The 21073-nt window shown below is 40.5% G+C and overlaps 1 protein-coding gene across 1 annotated transcript in view; it reads left to right on the top strand.

The window, feature by feature from the left end:
• foxj3 (forkhead box J3) overlaps nt 1-21073 on the top strand; it is a 95817-nt gene that overhangs the window by 301 nt on the left and 74443 nt on the right. The window lies entirely within an intron of this gene.

Below are 21073 nucleotides of genomic sequence, written 5' to 3' on the forward strand. Positions count from 1 at the left end.
CTTTTTTGCCGGGCAAAGTGAGCTGCGTTCAAGTTCTCACATCGAGAAGGGAGTAGGGGTGAGGGGTGTTGAACCCGGCTCGCAGGCCCCAGTTGACAGCTTTCCGCTCGCCGTGGCAGGGGGGCGCGCGTAGGGTGGGTAGGCGGGGGGAGACACCCTCTTTTCTGGGTGTAATTTAGTGACGTACCCCAGCTCTCGCTCACAGCTAGGCTAGCTGTTTGTTATTCTTGTGCAGTAGGAAGTGTGTGTGTGTGCGCGCGCGCGCGCCTGCATGCTTGCCTGCATGCGTGCGTGCGCGCGCGTGTCATTTGGCTTTTCTGCGTGCCCTGGTGGCATTTGACTCACAGCTGTTGCAGTGTCCCCCCTACACCACCACCACCCTCCCCCTCACTGTCAATCGTCCCCTCCTCGCACACCGCCATTGAATTCCTCCCAAACATAAATATACTCGTGCTTGTACTCCCAGGCTCAACAAGTGCAGCATAAAACAACCCAGCGGCCGGCCTCTACAGACATCTGATAACTACTCTCTGTTTGGATTTATATTAGAGGCATGTCACCCCCTACGTGCAAGTTAATATTTGGATGCCCTCAGTTTGTAATTTCTAATAAGTTGCCTGTTCCCTGAGAGCTCATCAGGTATAGGGTTGTGCATCTGGGGGATGGGGGGGTGCATATTGTGGCATTCACTTGTGTGTGGTTATTCAAATAGCAGCCAACAAAAATGTGTTGAGAGTTCTGTTTTGACGAGGCAGCTGCCTTAGATAGAGGAGCATTAAGCTAGAACATTTTGCGTACGACCCCACCACCATCTAGCAAACAACACTCTACTAGGTGTGCCGCAGTATACTGTTTAACCTAAGTGGTGTCAAAATCATTAGTTATTTATTAAAATTAATATATATTTGGTCATAAACTAAGTAACAGGCAGAACAATCAAATGGTATTCAATCTCTACATCCATTTTGTCCACAAGGGTCGCAGGCTTGCTGGTCCAAGCACTGACACCTAAGGGCAATTTGGAGTGTCCAATATACAGTACCTACCATGCATGTTTTTGGGAATGTGGGAGGAAACACAGGCACAGGGAGCGCAAACTCCACACAGGAAGGCCGGAGCCCGAATCAAACCCGTGACCTCTGAACTGTGAGGTGAATATGCTATCCAGTCTTTCACCATGCCGTCTCAACCACTACATATTATCATTATTTCAGAGTCCTGTACTGAATGAAGCCTTGCTTGTTTTAGGTTTGCTTTTTGCAAATTTACCAACAGTTCCGGTCCAAGCTTTGGAAATGCTTCTAAATTCAAACCACCTCTAACACAAAAGTCAAGAAATTCACAATATTACTTCTTAAAAACCCACTGCTATGAACTGCAACTCATTCCAGGTCATAAAGGAACAACCACACCATGACAGAGAAAATACCAACATGTGCAATGTGTTATCAGGGCAAAAAAAAAATCTAAAACATATTTAGGCTTTCTGTCAAGGATCTACAATCCTAGGTCCAAGCCTGGAGTGGAATTTACATATTTTTCCCGTCTTTTTTCCATGAAAAAAAACCCAAAACAAAAAACATGCATGTTCGGTTCATTTCAGACTGTCCATAAGTGCGAATGACTTCATCTTTTTCTATACAGCAAGGTGCAAGTCACCCGGGATAGGTTCCAGCTCACTCGTGACTCTAACGATGACAAACTGTTTGGAAAATGGATAGGCAGATTTCCCCCATCCCCCGACTGCCCCAACTCAGACTGAAAGAAATGTCCTTAATATTAGTCAGCATCCGCAACGAAAGGTCAGATTTGATTTTGCATATTAATCACTATTCCTTTAAATGCGAGTGAGTGTATTCATGTGTGCAGCTCAACATGTTCACGCATGCACGCACATGTACATTCGCACGCACACACTCATGAGTAACTTGGAGTTCTTCCTTCACAGTCTATTCAAAACATTTAAAGTCATGCAGTTTTCCAGAAAAATGGGCTTCACAATTGTGTATACAGTGCTGCCTTGAGATTCAAGTGACATGAGTTATGAATTAATCTACAACAGATTTTTTTTTAACTTGCGAGCAAGCATTTAAGTTTGCCTGCTAGGGTGAACTCAATTTGCTTCACAACTAGCAGATCTTTAGCAGACAGTGAGCAGTTCAAAATGTTAAATCAATTGACTACATTTAAAGTTTACTGCTAAACTAAATGTAAAACAATTACATGTTGTGTATCTAAAACAACCACATGTTTGCTTTAGGTAAGTCTGTTACGGGCTGATGCAAAGCATCAGTGTTAATATGTTTTGATTGTCTGTGCAATGGTTATTTGAACACAAAAAAAACACATGTCGAGAGACAGGTTATTTATAGTTCACAAACAGGTCCCGTTTATTAAAAAATGTAAACGAACTTAGTACGAAAAAAAATACGATCCAACAAAAAAAATTAGTATTCAGCATCAAGCTCTGCCGTGTAAATGTAGCCTTATACAACAGTTTACTTCTCACCTTACCACAAATGATGATGGTTCACTCTCAGAGTACAGTATTTGTATGACTTTTAAGCTGTACTTGTTCATCTGTTTCTACAGTCTTTGGGGAGTTTTGATATTTAATTGCCACACCACAAAAAATGCCCATCTGCGCAACATTTCATAGATTACTCATGATGCGACACGCGACAATTTTGGATGGATGTCAAGGCGAGGCTTGTGATTACGGGTAGGAAGTGGTGGCGGTGGTAGAGAGTGGGCTTTCACTGACGGAATAGCGGTACCTCATTTGGAATGCGCCGTGTGGCCCTGTGCCTAGCTCCCCTTCACACTGAGAGCCTTTTTAATTTCTCCCCTTGTTGAAGTGATTATTCAAATGGCCATCCGTGAGGTGCAGTTATCAGACTCCTGGTGGTCGTTGAGCCTGTGGCTACATGCATACTCATCACACATGCAGCCCCCCCCACACACACATACACACACTAACAACAGGTACCCTCTGCAGCAAAACCCTATTAGACCACCACATCTCTGCCCTCAGGCAAAAATTCTTTTGTGCGATGTGATTGGCAGTGGCAATTTATTCATGAGGATGCCAATATATTTTTATATATGGCGGCGTTACTTTTTGTGTGTGCGTGTGTGGTGGTGGGGGTGGGTTAACATTATTCAGTTCCATTCTAGTACAGTGGTAGCTGGAACATTGACAATGGTTGACTTTAAAAGCAAAATAGATCATCCATTCACCTATTTTCTATAGTGCTTGCTCTCAGTGGGTTATCGTGAGTGTAAACTCAACCGCCGGTGCACCAGCGCTCTATTAAACAAACTGTAGCATAGGAAACAGGAGTACATTATTACACAAGCTGCTGCAGCCGCAACTGACGCCCAGGTACTCAACAGTTTGTAGATGGTAAACCGTTACAGAGTTAACATCTAGATGCTAAATTGAGCTCTCACCTGATGACTTATTTTCTGTTTTGCGCCAACGTCACTCACCTGATCAGACCCCAGATCCGCACATGTATTTAATTATCCAACTACCCTATCATGATCATTTTATTCTTATTCTAAAAACATTGGAAAACAATGATCAAAGTTTTGCCTATTTCCTGGCATTTTATTGAACAAAACCAATAACTGAATCATGATAAATTTAGGTTTGTGTATTTTCTGCTCTGTGACAATTGTCCTGTTTTTGAATGAAGCAAAATGGGAATTAAAACAGCCTATTTAGCAAAAAAGGTTTCATTGAATTAAAAAAAACAACAACAAATTAATTGATTATTGAAATAATTGTTAATTGCAGCCCTAGTTTTTAAACAGGTCTTGTAAACCAACAATCCATCCATCCATCCATCCATCCATCCATCCATCCATCCATCCATCCACCAATTTTCTATAGCTGCTTATCCTCGCTTGCTTGCCAGTGCTTTTCCCAGCTGTCTTCGGGTAGTAGGCGGGGGACACCCTGAACTGGTTTCCAGCCAATTGCAGAGCACATAGGGACTAACGACCATTCACACACCCAATCACACCTAAGGACAATTTAGAGTTTCCATTACACCTCGCCATGCATGTTTTTTGAGTTTGGGAGTAAGCCGGAGTGCCCGGAAGGAAAACCCACGCAAGCTCGGGGAGAACATGCAAACTCCACACAGGAAAGCTGGGGCGAGCTGGAATTGAACTTGAACTCTGAGGCGAACGTTCTAACCGTTCTTCCACGAATCCATCCGTCATGCAAAATTCTGCTGCTTATGCAAATTTAGATGATTTTCAAATTGTCTAATTTTTAAAATGATGAATTAGTCAAATGAATTTGATTTATTGCCCAGCCCTACTGCAGCAGCCATCGTTATACACTCTTACAAGGGTATTAGCATTGACAGTGAACTGCAATTAAAAAAAAAAAGGTATTGGTAGGAATATGAAATCCACTAAAGCATGGAGGTACACCTTGCAAACTTTCACACCTCTGACACTCAAAAAGAAAGAACTGTGAGGCAGACTTGCTAAACACAAGTTCAAGCTGCTGCCTTCACAACACACAGACTAGCGTAGATAATCCTTTGACTCGGACTGAAAGAGATGTGGTAAAATGCAGGCATATTTCTGGACAGTATTGACCTTATAAAAAAAAGTCACTGTCTAATTTTTGGGCACCGCGTTTTGTGTGAATGTATGCTTTCAAATTCCTCTCTCTGGAGTTTAAAGTCAGTTCCAGTCACATGACCAATTTTTAATCCTGACTTTATTGACCTTGATGGAGGTGTAAAGTTTTCCCTTTATTTTCCACTGCTGCTAATGCTCCTCCAATGGCGACGGGTGAACTTTCTCTCTCTTATTTATTTTTTGAAGAATTTTTTTCCTCACATTTTAAGTTGAAGGCCTAAGGGTGAGCAGGAGGAGGATGAGGAGGAGGAGGAGGAGGAGGAAGTGGCTCAGTCTTCATTAGAGCCGCTGTGCCTCCTCACTAGAATGCAGATGAGCCGTGGAGCCATTCATCCGCTCGGAAGCGCCTCCCCGATTCCAATTTGAATCTTGTTTGCAGTCACATTGTGTGAGCCCACTTCTCTATGTTAGAGAAGTCTCTTTACGGGGGGAGATCAGAGGGGGATAATTGCACTTAAGTGAACCTCATTTAGTGCTGGCCAGAGCAATTACTGTAACTGCAGTTCTAGGCATTTTTGGAAGGTTGGTGGTGGGGGGGCACCAGCAGCTGTCATTGAGTCTCTAAAGCCGAGATATCAAATGATGAAAAGAACGACACTGGCATGGCATCATGGGAATGACTGACTCTTCAATGTGTTTTAATGAGTTTTTTTTTTAAATTAGGATTTTCGCTGAGCTCCTTCCATTTTCTCATTCACAGATTGACTTAATTAAATGTGACAATTTGACACGCATTGTTTTAGGAATAATTGAAAATAGATGATTTTCAAGGTGTACAGTCTTCCTTTTTCAGCCAACATCTCAAGGCTTTGCAGGAGATGCTTCACCGTTAATGTGATTCAGGAGCCAAATTTTGGTGTTTTGCTCAGCCGGGTGCTCCAATTTATTTTTGCTGTAAATTAATGAATTTTTAAAGAGGCTCTCGATGGATAGTGAGGGAAAAGGTTTTTGTGGGAATGTGCTACGGTCTTCAAACGCACATCTTTTCCAATGTAACTTCCTCCTGGGATAGGAAGAGTGAATTTAGTGAAGCGCTACACTTTTTTTTTTTATCTTCATCCAGCAATTCAGTACCTCGTTATTTTTCATTGCAGACCCTCCTTGTCTATTGAGTTGAATCTGCATGCAAACTCAGCACTGACCCCTGCTCTAGTTCATAATTGGCTATAGACATGAGTCTGCAGAAGAATCCCGTTTTGCTTCGGATAGTTGCCAGGGGCTTTACACAACTGCCGAGATATATCCGCCGAGGACGTTTTAATCCTGAAATGCTCTGTACACTTAGTTTTTAACTCATTCCTCTCCATTGTCGGCTATAGACGTCAAAGATCCATTTGATTAGGAGTGGCAGTGAATGCGTTAAAATCAACTGCAGCTTTAAAGATACCATTTCTTTTGTGGTGATGACATCTGCTGTAACAGATGCTATCAAAAAGGTTATTACACCCACGACCACCAAGAGAAACCATCTGTTGAAGCACTTTGTGATAGTCAGCAAAATTCTGACTTGAATCATATATGTACCTGTCTAAAGTACCTTAAGATAACGCCTGAAACGACTTAAAGATTAGAAAAAGCGCTGGAATCATAGATGGCCAATCATGGAACTTAATAATAAGCAATAGAAGATATTATTGAGTACAGTCATTGACCAAATGAATAAAATATAGAACAGTTAAGCTATGAGACAAAACTAAATTGTCTCAATGGAGTAATCTATAGACAATTATTCTGACAGAGCCAATTCCCATTTTTGTAGAAAACACTTACTGAAGATCTATCTTCCTTTTTTTCAAGAAAATTTGGGATTAAAAGAATTACAAAAAACTTTTTTTTCCCTAATTTTATCTACAATGTCTGTCAATTCTGTGTCTGTCTTTCACATTATTGTTTGTTATTGTTTGTTAGCGTTAATATAGCGGACATTTGATTCTCTTTTTTTTTTCCGCCCAAAAAAAAAAATAAAGTCAATTGGGAACAGCAAAATATTATAGTGGTACTTCTTTAATATACTACACCCGATGCTAAGATTGCTGTGTTTGTGTGTGTGTGTGTGTGTGTGTGTGTGTGTGTGTGTGTGTGTGTGTGTGTGTGTGTGTGGAGGGGGGACTCAATCCCTGCAGTGGTATCCTATTTTGACGAGTTTCATTTTCGTAGTTGCAAAACGAATCAAGCGCTCAGTTAGCTCCTCCCTTGCAATGCATTCTCAGAAGTGACTGTCGTACATTAGCAGATACCTTGACGTGTTCATATCTACAACTAAGCCAGGTTAAGTGCGTAATGGCATAAACAAAAAAATGAAATGACTGAGGAACGAGTCTCCCTTCAGCTCTGTCGTGATTATTAACCCCCTAAATGAATGAGTAAATAAAATGCATCCAGTCACAAGTGGACAGCTCATCAGTTCATAATGAATAATTCTCCACATTTAAAATCGCCACTTGTGATCTCACTCGCATACTTTATATGCAAGCAGTCGCCTACTCTTTTGTTTGAAAGCAACCTAACGTGTGGATGGTAGGCAGTGATGCATCTGCTGTATTTAAAATGTCCATCTGAACTGAAAATGAAAATGCCTATGAGAAGTAGAAACTTAGAAACCGAAACACAAGCAGCAACATTTTCATGCATGTTCATTATGTAACAAAATGATTTTAATTACATACCATACAGTAACCCCCACTCCATATCCAGTTTTTATTTATTTAGAGATGCTACTTTTTTTGACCATATTTCAGGTATTTGCTAAAAAAAAGACTTTTTTTTTTTTAAATAATTTTTGTCCCATTTCTGTATCGCCACAGATGCCACCAGAGCCCTGTCTGAATAGGCAAATAATATAGTAATCGTATACGCGTATTATTTTGTAGTGATATACTTTGACCGAAAGACCAGTTTTATATTTTGACATGGAGATAGGTTTAGCCTGGATGGTTAGTGGAAATGATCAAGTCTTCACCATGTGTATTATTTTTTTCCAAATTGATCATCAGTACCCAAAGATGGGTTGTATATTTATAGTTTCAATTCTTTACAAACATACAAAGATGCAACCATTTAAAGACATCAATACTTGCATTTTTTAAAAATTCTTTTGAAATAGTTGTGCGTATTAGTGCTATGTTTCTCAATTTTTATGGATAAGGTCTTCCCCAGGTCAGCACTTTGATCTGACAAAGGTAATTCTTGGCTCATAACACTCATTGTCATTTGAGAAAACTCCCCACCGCTGCTAAGGTTTCCACTCCTTGGTTTCGATTATTATGGCAGGGACTTTACCCCTTGGTGAACGACACATTTGTTATAGGAGCCAATGTAATCATTAAACTGCATACCAAACAGTTGAATGAAAGCTTAGTAAGCGTTTCCTTCACAACTCTGATCAAAAGGCTCTCAATGTGTTTGAGTCATTTAAGGCAATCTGTTGTTTAAGAACAAATGCTGATGATGACCAATCCTCATTCTAATGTAAGGAAGATAAGGCAATATGATTTCATTATATGAATCATTAAACCTCTCGAGACTGCAAAGGCGCATCTTTCTTGGGTCCTGCACAGGCCTGCCACTAATGTCCACCTCGACTGACGTGATCAAAAATGGGAACGTTCGTTGAGTTTACTTGGTCTATGAACGACGGCAACAGCAATATCTTCCACTTCCACAAGAATAAAGTTTGACGTTGTGTTCACATTAATTCATTGAGTCTCAATCTTCCGAAACAGAAGTCATTGAGCTGTAATTTAGACCAGTGCTCGAGGGCTGGGTTTACACTGCAGGTCCAAGTGCCCAGTTCTAAATTTAAGGCCTATATGTGATTTATTGACTGTCTATTTCCATGTACATTTCAAGTTACACATATTTGATATGACTGTTTGGGATGGATGGACGTTTACACGGCTAGAACCCATAAAACAACCGTCAAGTAAATAAGCCCAAATTGTGTGTAAATGGACTATCTGATCAAATTTGCATGGCCTGTATTGCTTGGGTCCGAGCGGAACGTATGTGATACCATGTGATCTTTTTGTTCGACAAATTGACGCTTGAATCTTGCGATGTGAAATTTGCCTCAGCCAAATTTCTCATGTTAAAAGCGCATCGTATTTACTGCCGCTATCAGTCATGTTGGTTCCACAATTTATCATTTGTCGGGCAGTCTTACAGAGGAATAGCTTCACGCGATCTGAACAGTCTCCCAGGAAATTACCAGCAGAAAGGCAGGCGACGTACGGTCCGCTAAACGAAATCTTGGCATCTTGGTTTCTATTCTAAATTGCATGCAAATGTGGGCCCGGTCAGGCCAGTGAGTTGGGCTGAGAGTAGAAGTCGGAGAGCGTGTAATGTGCACAAGGCTCGTGATCTGCAAGGACGAGCGCCAAGTTCTGATGTGGTGTCAGTTGGAAGGGGCCACTGTAGATCTGTTCGACTTGATCATTAAAACACTTCTCTTCATACCTCTGTGTCTCTAAGGGCTTGACATACTCGGCAGGATCATTTATCATTACGTCTCAGAACCTGGACTCATGTAAAACTTGACGTATTAGCCTTAGAAGTAAGAAGTAGAGTTTGTGGTCTCCATGTGTGATTCAGAAAACCCCTGATCAATGCCAAGGATTCTCTCTCTCTGGATTTGGAGAGAATGTTGATCTCTGTGGACCAGGAAACCCACACAAGTGATGACTTGCTCTGGCTCTATTAACCCAAGCCGTTTAGTTCTTTCTTCCTTTCAGGCATAGTGGCGCTTGATTACCTCTTCATTTTTCTTTTTTCGTTGTTGGCCCGCATCACTACTTTTTCTGCACGTCTGTGCTCTTCGTTTAGCAGACAACACGTCTGCGGAGAATTCTGAAGAATGCATCTTGTTATGCCGATGAGTCATACTTCCTCTGGCCTGCGCGCCTCTCCCTCAGGGTGGATGAATGAGCTGGGAGAGCGGTTTGGGATGAGGGGACACTGTGGTCGAGGCGACGCGATCCGTGCCCTACGTAATTGAAGCTCGCGTCGATTGTAAAGGGACGTGGGCATCAGAATATTGGCTGTCCCTGATGTGAGCACGTGACTGATGGCTCTGACAAGGCTGAGTCACCTTCTTCACAAAAAAACCCAAACCAAACCAAAAAAAAAATCAGGAACTGCTTGAAAATATTGGGCTCTGACCCTGAGAGCTAGCCACTCTGCCAGTAAACTGCGGCTTTGGGAGGCAAGCCCAGAGTCCTGGAAAGCGATGTGCCTGCACCTGTGATCTGACAAATCACTTTGCCTTACTGCAGGGAATGTGTGCAGTATTAAAAGACTAGTAGGTTGGTACTTGGAGCACCTGGGGACCTGCTTTTAGGGTTTCTTTGCTTTGCTCAAGAGCAACCACACACAGCCGTGGCTGTCCTCTACTCATATGAGGTGTGTCAGAAAATTTGCATGACTGGTGTTACAAAAGCTATATTCCCAAGCACAGTCTATCAGTTTTTCCCTTCCGTGTTGGCCTTGCAACCAACCAGCATGTCTACTGAGAGATATTGTGGAGTTTGCTTCGTTGATTGCTGCAGTAGGGGTGAAAGATATGGCTGCTCCCAGTGCACTGAGCATCAAATAGTCTCTGGCTGAGAAAAACTTTGTCATCCAGGTCATTCAGGGCCATTAGTACATCTTACAAATTACAAAATGTACTTTGTAATGTAATGTAATTTAGATGCAGCGGTTAATCAATCAACAACTCATCTAAAATGAAATGAATTAGTTTTGATAATCGATTGATTGTGGACATAAATTTGTGAGTAAATTTCTCTTGTGAGTAACATGTTTAGTTCTTTACAAAACAGACTGATTATCATTGTGTTAAATTAAAAAACAAAAACAAAAAAATTAACAAACATTTTGGAATGTGGAATGAAGTCAGGGGGCCCAGGGAGAACTCACACAGGCACGAGGAGAACATGCAAACTCCACACAGAGAGGCAGTAACGAGCTGGAATTGAACTGGACCTGCTCACCACTTCTCCACCGCCCCAACCCGAGCAGGGTTGCTGGTGCCTATCCCTACTGGCTTTGGGCAGTAAGCGGATCCCTTTAACTGTGAGGCGGACGTGCTACTCACTGCACAACCGAACCGCCCCTCCGTTTGAACATTTGATTTAATAGTTGTAGTTCAAGTACCGTACTTTGAGACTAACTGGGCAAGGTTTTTGCTCTAGTTTTATTTCACCACTTTTTTTTTTTTTCTTAAATTCACCGTGACTGTTTTGGGATTGACGTCTTTTTGTGTACGTCATTTATTGACGTATTTCACTGACAAAAGGCACGCATTGACAGGGTAGATCTAATCTGTCTTTTTACAATGTTGATGGCAAGAGTCTTTTATTTTTTTTGAATCCGCATCTGGCTCGACTCCCATTTGAAGCTATCCAATCGCCTGAATTTTAATCTTCTTTACCCATATCCCCTTTGTGTCAAAGTGTGAGGAGCCTAAAAGAACTTGTCACTTTTAACTCCAGCCTAAATAGATAAATCCACATCCATTTAGCACTTCCTGCATGATTAAACCTATACTGTACGTACACATTTTCCTAAATTCACAGTATATCACATATTAATGTTTCTAATAAAACCTGGTGACCTTTTGAAAGCGCTGATGAAAGTGTATCAGTCTACCATTTGTCTCGTCTCTCTCTGTCTCCCTCATACCTGCTCCTCTTGGTCCCCTGCCAAAGCCTATGACTCACAGGAGACTGAGTGACCTACTTTCTCAGTCTTCTAGGAGTGCCAGAAGATTCCCTTTTTTGTTTGCGAGACAATGTAGCGGGTAAATATAAGTCATTTAAATGCACTTAAGACACCCATTTTTAGATTTAGGAAGCTTTAAGGCTGCGTCAGCATGGCAGCCAACCCAGAGGATTCCCTTCATTGTCACATAATAGCATTTGAGCTTTGATAGCCAATTAAAAGTGTACTTGGTATCATGCAAAACTTGCTTTCATCGCGGCAGACTTTGAGAATTGTCATTATCCTCTAGTGTTTGTTTACTTGCGATCATTTTTCAGTTTGCTCTTTATCCACGTTGTCAGATTATGCGTGTAGACAAATCCTCTTTTAACATGAACCAGCCTTGGTAGCCCGGAGCTATAGTTACTTTGTTGGAGTAATGATAGATGTTTGAACAGGTGGCTTTAAAGATATGGTTTAAGAACAAACATGCAAGTGAGAAGACATATTACTTACTTTTCTCAAGTATTTTGTCCAAACTGTTTTAACGGACAGAAACGAGCTTTTGGAAAGCTCAAAGATTTGCAAAACTGACAACACAAAGCGATGCGAATTACCAGTTGTCTAAAACAGGCACAGCTTTCAGAAAGTCTGTTGGTCTTCATTTTAACAAATATTTCAAAACACCACCCACATGATAATTGTTAGCATCAATAGACATGGTTGTGTAAGCTATGTCTGTTTGAACATAAATCATGGAGCAACACACACAGATTTGCATAGTCCTGGCACCAGGCTGAGACCACTTATTTCCAAATTTGATCCATGCAATTATTTGTCTATTTTACAATTTGTCACTATTGATCACTCCCCATCTGGGTCTTATTATTATTATTTTACCGACGAATAAGTAATCTAACGGACTGAAAATTCCCTTTTCATGAATAGCTGGTGATAGTCACTGAAGAAAAAAAATTACATGAATCGAAAAATATGTGAATAGTGAACTCAAGGTTCAAGGTTTTTCCCTCATTCTCCTTGTGAAGAAATTTGACTTGGGGCAAAGAAAGATGGCATACACAAATACAGTCACACATCTAAAGTACATAGAGATACCACTTTATATTAGTGCAGAACATGTCACCATCCATCCATACCTTGGGAATGAAAGACTTTTCTTGTCTGCTGTATTTGCGTTTGACTTGTATTTTCTCCAAATATCTCTTGCGTTGCATGACTTCTATGAATCGGTGGGCCGGTTTTGATTTGAAGATGCTGTTCAGATGTCAGATTATTTAATCTCTAATTGCTTTATTTGTGCGAGGGATGGCATGTTGTCCCTGGTGGATGCAGCAACATGTCATCAAATGTGACGCCTCGGCGGCCCCCTCCTTCCTACGACGAGTGCTGGCTGCTTTGATATGTCAGTTTTAAGTTCTGTCTACCGCCTTTGCCTTGACACGATTGGCCGTGCTTGCTCCGACCTCCTGGAAAGCCCCCAGCGTGCCCGCCCCGGGGTGCGTGTTCACTCATTTATTCGGCTTCCTCTTAAAGACTGCCGTGCCTACTGCCTTCATTTCCCTCCGAGTTTTCTACATCCTATTAAGATGCAGCAGGCAGAGCGGCGTTTGGTCTGAAAGGCTTCTCGCTGGGGGGCTTGGGGGTGGTCACTGGTTGTGTAGGAGGTTAGTGAGGGGGCAGTGGGTTGATTTAAAGGCCTCTTTGTGCACCGTACAGTCTTGCAGTGGTCAAATCGCCACTTGCTACTGTTGTGAAAAATGCTGTCTGAAAAGCGATTTTAACACATTTTTTCCTAAGCATTTGTACACTTCCCTTTGTGATTTCACTCTTATTTCACCCGGCATTCAATAAGTGTCATTTTTTTTCGTATTAATCTTTCCCATAAAGCAACTCCACAGCTGCTATTATTTGTAAAGGTTTCATGCCATTATTGAACATGTTGTCTCAATAGTAAATGGCAGAGTAAAGGAGAACAGAGCTTCTTGTTTGCTGTTTATCGACACAATATTAAATGTGACACGTTCAAACATAATTTGGAGATAAGGTTGTTATGCACTGCTTTATTCTAGCCTAACAATTCGGAAAATATGAATGTGAAAGTGTGGCGTATAAAAATGATGTCCTCGTTATCTTTATATTGTTCACCAGGCTCGGCAGGTCCTCGTGAGTCATGATGCCATGAATAAGAATTCCCTTGTCTCCGTGACGCAATTAAAACATTCACATCAGGGACAGTTGCCATGCATGTTCTGAGCGTAATCTAGTGTAAATGCAAGCTCACGGTGCGGCGTGTGAGAGAACGACACAGGTCAGCTGCACGTGTGCCTTGTCAGTGGCCTTGGTCCTTATCTTTGGCTGTGACTCATGCCACATGATGCACCACTTTCACCGAGTGAGTCATCCTGAAAAGAACCTGAATGGAAAGGGCACAAGGACAAGGCCTGTTCTGTTTCCACGTTTATTACGAGACTTTTCAGTTACCTATTTGGAATTGATGGTAATGTTTAAAAATTGGTTCAAAGTCAATTCATTGGTAATGGATTGAGCTAGCCGTTCATTCAAATCCATTCCAGCTACCCATTCATTATCTTAAATGCTTATGCTCACGAGGGTCACAGGCACCCTGTAGTGGTTGCTACCCAATCACAGGGCACACAATGAAGAAAAACCATTTACATTGACAATCACACATCAGGGGGGGGGGTCATGCAAACTACGTACAGGAACTGTTAGGCGGATGTGCAAACCAGTCTTTCACAGTTCCGCCCCCTCAGTTGACATCATGGATATTAATTTTTAGAGCCTAGTATAGAGGTCTGTAATGGGTTTTTGTACTATGTGTCCAGTTTCATATAAAGACATATTTCAGTAGACAGGCAACACATATCGTAGAGTCCCTCAAATAACACGCACCACCTGTGTTTAGTATGCTCCCCCAATCACATTTATAGGGAAAGTCACCCTCCCCTTTTTTAACAGTAATGTGTTCTATGCGCATCCAGTAGTTTAAATACGACATTCTGACGAACATCGTGTGTGTGGCAAATGTATTAATTAAAAGGCAAAAACCACCCTTTTTTTTTATCCATACAATATTGCCTCCCGCTGTCTGCTGAAAATGACGTCGCGATTGCTCAGCCCTCAGGATACAATCAATCACATCTTAAATCCAGAGAAAGTGTGTCCTGTGATTGGTCAGTACCTGTCTCTGAGCAACTGGCTTTGTGTGTTGAGTGACTTAAGTTGTGGCCACATATTTGACGTGCTTGTTACATGTTTTGTTTTTGTTACCATTTGTTGAATAATGCTCTTGAAAGTGCACTGGTGGGTGTGCCTATGCTTGACCACCTGTGGAGGGATTACAGTTTGTATTTCAAAGTTTGATGACCAGGATGAGTACAGTCTCTGACAATGTTCCTTTGCTGAGGTAGCGAGAGCTGGCAATATGATGGAATGATAGGCTATATCAAAATTTACTTACGATGTTTACTGTATCATAAAGTATGAAATGATCACAAACTGGGAATTCTCTTCCTTCCTTCCTCGTGCTTCTTGCCACATGATTGCAATTAGTCTGCATGGTTAAATGCTCACCACACCATCCCACCAAACAATAAATAATCTCTCGATAAAATTAATATTTGTGCGATTTACTAATCTATGATACAGTTAGATTGCACAATATGATTGCGCTCTGATGGTGAGGAATAAGAATAAAACAGAAGAAAAAGTAATTTGGACATACAGTATGGGACACTTCAGATTAACAGTGCAGGTCTTCACATTTTGAGGACAAGAAAAAACTCTCACATTCATAAAACACTAATATACCATAAAACCAATTAGACCCTTTTTTTTCTCCTAAAACAATGCCTAATGCAATTGTAGTTAGACTGCGTCCTGGAACGCATCTCAGGCCCTTATTGTCACCTGAGGCATGTTCGCAGACTACCTTAGACCAGGACTATAGGGATGCACTATAGGGATTGCTGTATTTCTTCCACTTGGTTCTTTGCTCATTAAACTCAACAAAGGTTATTTTTACTCTCAATTGCCAAACACTTGAAATGCATGCTTCTGAGTTATTCTCTCTCTTTTTCGCTTTGTCTCTCTCTCTCTCCTCTTCTCCCCCTCTCGCTCTCCTTCTTCCTTCCTCACTGTCGGCTCCTACCTCACATGAACGTACCAAATACATAATGAATATTCAGTAGGAGGGCATACTTGGGCAATTTTGACAGGTTCCGTAATCATATTGGTCAGATACTTGGTGACTATATTGACAGTGCAGAAGTATCACAAGTTTAGTCTACCAGATAAATGTGAAGCACCCAGCTTTGACTGCAGCCACAGCTAACAATAGCAATGTAGCAAACGCTAATGTAGCAAACCTTCGCAATGTTGTTTGCAAAACTGTACGAGAGATCACCACATGTTCGAGCAATTATGTAATGGACACGATGGTACACATTTTCTTTTTAATGTTAATTCGTAATGATTTGGATAGTGACAAAAAATATACACCAGCACTTCGGACTAATCGTAAAAACTGTAGAATGTAAAAAAAAAAAAAATCTAATAGTGGATGAAGCTGCAAATAGCGATTCACTAAAATGCAGGGCAACACTCACATTTTACCTGTCCATTTCTCTGCTGTCTAATTGAAAAAAGACATCGAATATGGTCAGACGTCACAGTTATATAACATGTGGTTTCTTCCTGATCACCTAAGCAAGGTGCAAGGAGTTGGCGGAAAACCCATCTTGTTTTACCAATTTATTTTGCACAAATGTACAGAGCCCAAATACTGTGTGTGTGGCGTAAATTCATGGCAGGGCGGTATCTCTGTGAAGTCTGCATTTGGTCTTTGCCGGCTTGCGTCTGGGGCCCAAACGTGGAGCGCGCTCTGTCAGATGTGTGAAGCTGTGCAGAGGGAGCCACTGGGAGTTCTGTTTCATCTCTTCTCATGCAACTCTGGAGCAGACATGCAAATCCGGCGTAATGAGCGCAGCCTGTGTGGCGGTAGTAGGAGAGCGAAGAAGAAGAAGAAGAGGAGAAGGAGAAGGAGGGGGGTTGAACTCAGGAATGTGAAGTGGAGAAGGGGAATGTGTAGGAAAAAGGTGAGACGCCGACAGCCTTACCACGGGAATTCTGAGGGTTTTTTTTCTTTTTTTTTCGGCACAGTCGCAAGTCTTAGAAGTGACGGAATATTTCCTCTCGAATCAAACGTTTGATTAGCACACTATGGCTGCTCATCCCGATGCTCAAGTCGAGATGCAAATGGTGCCAAGTTAATTAGCCTTATCTTTTATACCAGCAAGACACGGCGTGAAAAAATAAGAAGCACAATGCACCCCGCTAATTAGCATGCAGTGCAGTCGAGCTTTAGTAGGGATTTTGTAATGTTTTGCATCTTAAAACACTTGCCAAACATTTGAGTGTTTTGAGGTTTCATACTAAGATTGTCGTGTTTTAGAAATTTGATTACATTTTTGCAGTTTCTCAAAGAAATGGCCATAGTATTTTGTTTATAAATCACTTCAGCGTTTTATGGGATTTATTTGACAAAAAACAAGGACTTTCCGGTTTTCTGGCTTTGGTCATGTAACGTTCATAAGCGATTCGTTTTAATATTCAACGTGCTTTGATAAGGCAAATGGAAATTTTTGTGATGGAGAACTGTTTTTTTCAAGCATAGGGCCCAAAGAAGAACAAGATGTCATCTACCGTATGGCAATTTGAGCTACAGTCACAGTTCAATGCATAAAAACAGGTCATTCTTCAAGACTCCATCCCGTGAAAAAAACATTTCACAAATAAAAATGCTGTGATAACTCAATGAAGGAAATGCAATCAATGCCTAATTCTAATAATTTGAGGATTGCCTTGAAAATGACGTCTACCTGTTTTACTGACGATCTCATCTGGTCCCAAAACAATGTTGTAAATCCCATTATTGAGTACTGTGAACTTCAATAGCCGTGCCCTTTTGATTTTTATTTTACCTATAAAAACATTAAGTGGCCAATCAATGTGACACTTTGTCCTTTGTCTCTACCTATTAATGTAAAGATTTTTGATGAGTGCCACAGATTGATTGCAGGTTAATTGCTTATTGAATATGTTCAATTTCCTGTGGGCTGAGGACTGTTCCACTGTGTTTCTAATAATAATAATAATAATTATTATTATTATTATTATTATAATAATAGTAATAATAGTACAAATGGCTTTTATTTATAAAACACTATACATTTATCTGACTCACAAAGAAAGAATCACAAAAAAAGAGAGCAAAAAAAAAATACCCAACTAAAACAGCAGGAGGTGCTTCAGGTGCTACATTTACCATTGTCCGTAGCTATAACAAACATGGCCGCCTCCGAAGAAATGCCAACCCCATGTAATATAATTTAATGATAATTTATATTTAAAACATACTGTTGGTCATTAAGAACACATTCGTTTGCAAGTTTTTGAACTTTAAAATCATTTATTTTATTCCTTTTTAATGAAAAACAGTCTAAAACCTACACACTGTCCCTTTAAAAGAGCATTCCACTGTTCGGAGTTAACGGAGCAGAAGGCCCGGTTGACCATGTTTCGAAGATGGGTTTGAGGAGGTTGTGTTTGAGGAGCGAAAGTTGCGTGTTGATGATCGTGGGGAAAGTAGTTCCTTCAGGTAGGAGGGGACATTGCCTCGGATACACTGATGAGTTAGAAGCAAAATCTTATATTCAGTCCGGAATCCAATGAGAAGCCATTTGTGCACTCTTTTTCAGGATTCTCAAGAATTTTAATTTGAATGTTTTTTTATTGTTCCCAGTTCCAGTTTTGATGCGATTCATTCTGTTTCATTACCCCTTTTCGCCTGTCAAAGAAGAAAATGCTAAAAAACAGAACAATCCATTTCACAAAACTTTTGCTTGGGTAGCGAAAGGATGTCAAGTCACTAGATACTAGGGCTGAACAGTTTTAGAAAATAACCCTAACCCGGACCTGGCATGTACCTGCAGAAAATAACAGTTGGCCACTCCTTCGCTCAATGGGGGGTGTAATGCGTGGACTCCCAGCAATGGGAACTGTACGAGTTTGGATCGCACTTTGAGGCTTCCAATACATTATGTTGCAATTTCTCTCTCTCTTTTTTTTTTTTTTTTAAATCCACAAAATGGTTGTGTCCGTCAAGTAACACACATGTTGCTACAGAAATAAGACGTAATCATTCGAAAAGTGTGCATGTATTTTTACCGGCACAAGTGTCACTATTGTACAGGTGCATGTGAATTCATAAGTGTGGTTAAATTTTCTTACAAAACAGCAGAGAAGGAATGCCTAGCGCTATGTCAATGCACATCAAGTGATCCACAAAATTGGCATGTTTATGATACTTTATACTGTATGGATACTTTTTCTGTGATTTGACTGTGCGCAGCTGTGTCTCGCTGACATGAAAATTGATTTTTTTTGCATGTGCTGTGTGTGTGTGTGTGTGTGTGTGTGTGCCTGCGCAAGTGTGTGTTTGTGTCTCACTCCATCCATCCGCCCCTTCCCTCCTTGCTTTCTGCTGTAAATATAGTAATGATGACCAGTCAAATCGCAGCCTTTGCGATTAAAAAAAAACAAAAACAACAAATAAACACTTTTTATGAAATCGGCATTTTATTGCATACTGTGTATGTATATAGATACTTCCAGTTCCTGTAATAAGAATAGTAATGTGTGATCTTAACAAAAAATGGAGAGATAATTAAAAATATGCATTATAGAAATAATTAGTCAGAATTATTGTGTTGTAATACCATGTTCCTCTTTTTGGTCTGTCACGTGATGTTACGCAATTTGCATACTTGCCACTGTTGTATCGCATGCACCAGATTAGGGCTCTCTACTGCAAATGATTACCTATTCACTGGTCATGCTGGTAAGGCTTTTCACATGTTTAACGGGCGGAAATGCAAGAACGATTTAGGAATCGTATCATTGTGAACTTAAATCCAAAAGACATTTCAGCTGTCTGTGGGCTCAGCATGCTAATGCTAAACAAATCACTAGCTATCACTAGCTTCATGTGTACACATTTTAGAGGCAAAGATCAGGCCAGTTCGACCAGGGACTATCAGCATCCAGCTACAGTAAATAAAGTGACCGCATCTTATTTACAGATCCAGCACAAGTAATTTTTTTTTTTTTTGCTAACCTCACTAAATTTAGAGATCAGTTAATAATTCAATTCATTTTGGTTTATTATTACCTTTTTAATGCTAGGGTTTATTATCGCTAGGGTTGTGATATGCCAAAGGTATGAAGCTTTCGCGCTTAATATCTCAATCACACTCTTTGTTTGATTTGTATTTACAATTTGTTATGACATTTGTCAGCTGGAATCCATGTTTAATGTTCACATGTCTTCTTTCCGCCCAAGCCTCAAGCTTTTATGATGACCTATTCTGACTATTATAAGGCAGAAGATACCTAAAATGAAATCAATTTTATTTTGCCTTAAACCACAGCTTAAACCAACAATGACTGCAGCTTCCATTTCCCTCAGCCCCACCCTGGTAAATAGCAACATTGTCTCCAGGTAACCAAATTAATTGAAATGATCTGGAAGGGAGCAGCACGCAGAGAACAGGTATAGGCATATAGACATTAATACCTGCTTATTTCCAATGAAAACATATTTCTGGTCTGCTGCTAATTTTTGGTCGCGACTGACTTAATCACTGTAAATGTGAGCATGCCAAAGGAATTTCGTATCTTGTATAAACACAGACAATGGTGAGCATTGTAGGAGTGTGACAATTACCTTGTTGATTGTTCAGACCCATTTTGTTTATTTAGTAATCGCTGTTGTATTTCACCTGTGCTATGGTACCTCAACTTAGAAAATGAATTTGTTCCAGAAGTCATTTCATGAGGTGAATTTTTTTGTAAGTCACATTTACAAACACATGTCCTACACAGCGAAATAGTGGACCATGCAAACCTAATTAAGAACATACCTATATCGGACAGTAAAATCGATCAAAATAATGTTTAACCAGCAATGTTTCTTCTCAGTCATGATCACACATTTTGAACTTTATTCTAAATGATTTGTCATAAGATTAACATTTCTGCCTTTGTGCCCAATTCGATGCACAATTATTGATATTTTGTCCCAACCCTAATCCTGAAGTCAAAGTCCATCATTGTCTAGCTGGTGTCTTTTTAGATTAGAAGACACCATTATCAAACCATCCTCCTGAAACTTCAACCCATTTGTTAGATGCCGTTGTGTAACTCCTTGTACATACTGAATTATGGTTCAGAGGTAAGGCCATTTTTTATGGCCAGTGCCCACCCCTTGACAGTATTTCCTAATTTTTTCTTTTCTTTTGGGGAACTCACGATTGGTGACACGACGTTTGTTTCAAAACGAACACAGAATGCACCTGTCTGAAATATGGCATGCCAGCAGTGGAACATTTTATCTACAGGTACAGTGCACAATGATGAGTTGAGGAAGCGAAAAAAAAAAAAAAAGCTTCACGCAGGAAGTGTGTGTCAATTTGGAAGGTGTTAAAGCGCACTCCTTCAGCAGCTTACTGATAGTGAAGTGCTTAGGTGTGTCTGGCAGTAAATTCTCTTAATGATTCCTCAGAGATTGAATATTGATTTATAAGTAAAATGTTCTTAATTGTGCCGCTAA

Source organism: Hippichthys cyanospilos, chromosome 9 (genome assembly GCF_059441005.1).
Source record: "Hippichthys cyanospilos isolate Australia breed blue-spotted pipefish chromosome 9, RoL_Hcya_1.0, whole genome shotgun sequence".
In the NCBI taxonomy this organism is placed as follows: Eukaryota; Metazoa; Chordata; class Actinopteri; order Syngnathiformes; family Syngnathidae; genus Hippichthys; species Hippichthys cyanospilos.